General features: G+C 39.9%; 1 protein-coding gene across 1 annotated transcript in view; it reads left to right on the plus strand.

The window, feature by feature from the left end:
* LOC103907936 (coiled-coil domain-containing protein 169-like) overlaps positions 1 to 4833 on the plus strand; it is a 36915-nt gene that overhangs the window by 4040 nt on the left and 28042 nt on the right. The gene's annotated exons all lie outside the window — the stretch shown is intronic.

Genomic DNA, 4833 nt, shown 5'->3' on the forward strand with positions numbered 1-4833 from the left:
CGGCTCGGCTGTGCTGGGAACACGGCTGGGACTGGTGAGACAGCGTGGGGCACAGGGCATGGAGGGCAATGGGAACAGCTGGCCAAAGGGCTGTTGGAGCCATTGTGCTCCAAAGCCTGAAGAAGTTGGATAAATAATTTTAGCCAAAATGAGGCTGGTACTGAACAGGCATGGAAAAGAGGACTGGGTGTCATGGTTTAACCGCAGTAAGGCAGCTAAACACTGCAGAGCTGCTCGCTCACTCCCCTCCCAGTGGGATGGGGGAGAGAATCGGAAGGGTAAAAGTGAGAAAATTTGTGGGTTGAGTTAAAGACAGTTTAATAAAAAAAAAAAGGGAAAAGGAAACAGAAACCCAAGAAAAGCAAATGATGCAAAAAAACCAGTTGTGCACCACCAGCCGACCGATGCCAATCCCCAAGCAATGGCAGCCCTGACAAACTCCACTCCCCCAGTTTTATTGCTGAAGATGACATTACATGGTATGGAATATCCCTTCTTTTCAAACTAGTCCTGCAGTTGTGGAGTTTATAAAATGTTTATTCACTAATGGAAAGGGGGAAGCCAATATTAACAGAGTCAAAATGGTTGGGCAGCTTCTGCGTTCAAAATGGCACAAAAAGGAGCTTGGACATATTTGCACCAATGTGTAAGCAAATGTCCTTTTACTAAGTCTCCTGAACAGTAGTGTGTCAGTGTAATATATCAGTTTTCCTCTGCATGCACCAATTTTTTTTACCTGGCACACGATCCTGATACTATAGGTGTTCAGGTAAAAAGCAGAATGGTACTGGCTTTGTTTCACTGCTCTGATTTATTTTTTTTTAATTAATGAAAACCTGGATTCTTTATGTACCTTAAGTTCTTGCTGATATCCCTGAGAATCTTCTGCAAGACTGGGCCCAAAGCCCAGGCCACATTGTGAAGTGGTGACTTATTTGCCGATGGAAGGAAAATACATATTTAATAAAAACCTTCATTTTGATGGCATGACAGTAAAAGACTTGCTGCTCCAGGTACATTCTGCACCTGTTTCCTGTGTGTAGCTTGCGTGTGCAAAGACAACACCATTATTGCCTATTTCATAGAAGTTAGTTATTCAACTTAACTGTTAATGACCAGGGTTGTTAGACATCTACATCTAAACCAGTGGCGTGTATAGTCAATGAATACAGAAAGGCTCTTTGAAGGTGTGATTGATCTTGGGCTGGGTGTTTTAGCATGAGATGACTCACACCCTAGGAGGTACCTGTTTCTCTCCATTGGGTATAAAGCAAGCTGAGGATGACTGTGAGATTGACAGATAGCTGTCTGCATTCCTTCACAGCCATCTCACCCTTGTCATCTTTTTACTGGCTTATTTGATTATTGTGCAATTTAGGCAGTTTGCTAACAGCCCACCTACCACTCTCATTTAACACTCATGAAGAAGAGATTTTTACTTCAAAGAGTAAATTGAAATATCCATGTCCGTAAGGGGTCTGTACCTAAAGTCCCTGCTGATTCTCAGTGATTGTGGATGTAACACTGAAATCTTTCAAAGGCTTTAATGAAAGTCAGCTTAAATCTGACTCTGAATTACTGTAATCAAGATTCAGTACAAGTTTTGATTGGGAACTGTCATGGCAAATGTTTCTGAGAGAGAAAGAGAAGGCATCTTGTTAGATGCATCTTGCAGTATACTTCTTAATAGGCAAAGAGGTCTTAAGACATATATTTATGTGTGTCAGCTACTTACTAATGTTCATGGAGTTGTGTGTTAATTCAGCTTGAGAGATTTCAGCTTCTGTGGCTTTCCTGGCAAGGAAAGCTGCAGTATTTTCCCAGCACACTGCTGACTGCAGGTGTCAGAAGTCTGTAGCTTTCAAAACTCTATATGCTCTTCCCTGTGGTGCCTTTTGCACTGCGCAGTATTGTTTCTGCTTTGTTCATAGGTTCTGAAGGCATCTATATATATTGTCTTCTACAGGAATCGGTAAAGGTCTGCCATGTTATAGAGCTGATGCCCTAGAACTGATGATGTGCCTTGAGCTGCTCCTGTAATGTTTCACTGGTTTTTCTCTCCACTATAGAAAATGGCTTCAGACAGTCTTTTGCCTGATACGTGTACCAGATATCCAGATCTGGATAGCAAAACGTGCAGGAAAATGGCTTTCATCCTAAGTGGCTGTCACTTTCAAGTAAAATAAAACCTGTAAACTGTCTTAAAAGAACCTCAGCAATTTTTTTCTTTTGTCATTTCAATCACAGCCTTCTTATCTGAACTGCACTTTTTTCTCCTTTTCTTCACAAGAGCTTTCTTGTTATGCTTAGTATGCAAGGATGTAGTTAAGTTCCCCTGATGACTTAAATGTGAGCTTCCAGGATTTATGGGCTTTCTTCTGTGATGACTATAAATTGTCCATTGACATGGGAAAGATTCATAGGCCTTGAATATGTCTAATTACGTTTAACACATGTGAGGCTGCAGGTAAAGTCACACCACAGTCCCTCTAAGTACAGACCAAGTCTGTGTTTGGGCAGGCAGCTATATACAGCTGCATTAAATTCACAGTAACAGATACAGGGCATGACCGTCACTTCCTATCACAGTTAGAAATAACTCCAGAAATGCAAAATACTCCAATACATTAAAAAGCTGAAGTATTTATCAAGCTGCTCAAAGTGATTTATTTCTACATCCCTTCTCTGTCAGTGCAGGGACTGTAATTTACTGCATATATGCTGACTGAAATAGAGAGGTTTCACTCTGGCTATTTTCTGGGTGCTATTGGAGTATTAAATGTTTAATAATAACTAGATTTTTTTAAAAACTGATTTCAATTGCCAAATGAAAATAAGACTTTCTGTCAGTGTAGCAATTACAGTCTAACACCTGACATTTTATCATTTCTGTACATATCTTCATCAGGACAAAATATAATTGGAAGTTGGCTGGCAGTTTTGCTAATGGTGCAGAAAGAATAATAAAATCTAATGTAAGAAATGTTGTATATAGTCTTGGAATGGTAACAGAAATTAAAAACTGAAAACATTGGATTTAAAGAACTCATTCTTCCTGTGTTATCCCTCTGCATCCATCTAAGCACCTAGTTAGGATTTGTTTGAAAAGGAAAACAGTTTCATTTTGATACAGCTCAGCTCTAGTTACAGCTTTGACTGTGTCTAATTTACAGTGTTATTTCCTTCCAAAAATCCCATTTTAACACTCACTGTCGTCATAATTTCCTCTTTTCCAAGCACTGAGAGGTTGATAGAAATCTGCTTTATGGATACCTTATCTATTTGTATTGGAATGATACCAGCAATGTAGTAAGATTTTGTCTTTCTTCTTCCTAGCCATCTGCCTCTTTCATTTGGAGTGGGAGCAAATAGGCAGCAGCACTCAGATTTCCTTTGGTTTTCCTGCATCTAAGCTTTTTGACTCATGTGTTTCAAGTCTATCCTTTGCTGGGGGCTTTCACCACACCCTTCTTGTCTCCAGCAAATTATGAGTACTTTCATTATTTCTTTGCCTATGTCCTTGCTAACTAATTTAATGTTGGCAGGGACAAAAAGAGCAATGGAGCAAGGAGGGATTGGAAGACCCAGCTCTCCCCTACCATTCAAGATATCTCTTATTGTGCTCCAGTGTGTTTTTTTCTTGCACCGAAAACTTACTTGAATTACCTTAAATTACTCTTCTTTATATTTCTTTGCTATTTCAGCTCTTCAGCCCTCCCTGTTTCTTAGTGATGAGCTCTATCGTCAGAGCTTTGATTTCTTATAGGCTAATTAACTATTTCTTGAAGAGCATTTCTCATTATGAACATGTTCAGAAAGAGAAGATCCATGTTGACATGGAAGCCTCCCTTTAAAAAAAGAACAACACCAAAAATAGGACAGCACAGTGATCTTCTCTCTTGCATGTTTTAATGAACTAGGCTAAGATTTAAGACATCTATTGTCATATTGGTATTGTAAAGCATTTTCCAAAGGGCCTTATTTGCAGAGTTGTGTTCTCAGTTCTTTTGAAATACCTCAATTTGGGCATTGAAAAATGGAGGAACCCAAGAACCATTGGTTGTTTTTTTTAAATCTTGGCCTTCCAAACTTAACTTTAAAGGGCAAGACCACAAACTGCTCTTGCATTGTGTTGCACTGTGTTTCTCTTGCAGCTATGCTGGTGTGGGCTGACTTCCTGGGATCTCACAGGCAGGAGCATTTCTCCATAGACATCTCCAAAAATAACCAGGCTGTTGGCATAAATATGGTCAATAATTCGGTTAGTTAGCAGTAATTTCCTCGTGGCATGACTGAGATCATATGATACATTGTAGCACACTAAACTACCATCTTGCCACTTAAAAGGATGAGAGTCATTCAGCACGTTGTATGATGCATGCAGGTGGGTTGTGCTCTCATTAGAGTAAGTCCTCTGCTAGCTTCTGCTTCTGGTCATACCTTCCAAGACAGAAAGAGCCCAGTTGCCATGGTACTTAGTTGTCTGGCTTCCCAGCCAGTATACAGAAGTAATCAATAGGCAAAAATATATTTTCCCACAAGGTTAAGTTGAAGGTACTGAAAAAAATGGTGGCTTTAGCTCCTGTATTTTTTTGTAACACTCATCTTACTTTAATCACTGGCTTTCTTTTCTGATAGTCATAATGCATAGTATGCTTTGATTGGTTTTGTTATGGGTACAATTTAGAAAATAACTATTAATCATTGAGCCACTGTTCAAAATGAAGAATGAATTCAGAATTTCAAATAACACATCTGTCATGGTTTTACCTCAGCCGGCAACTGAGCACCACACAGCCGCTCGCTCACACTCCCCCCCCGCGGGGGGGTGGG

Source organism: Aptenodytes forsteri, unplaced genomic scaffold (assembly GCF_000699145.1).
Source record: "Aptenodytes forsteri isolate BGI_AS27 unplaced genomic scaffold, ASM69914v1 Scaffold155, whole genome shotgun sequence".
In the NCBI taxonomy this organism is placed as follows: Eukaryota; Metazoa; Chordata; class Aves; order Sphenisciformes; family Spheniscidae; genus Aptenodytes; species Aptenodytes forsteri.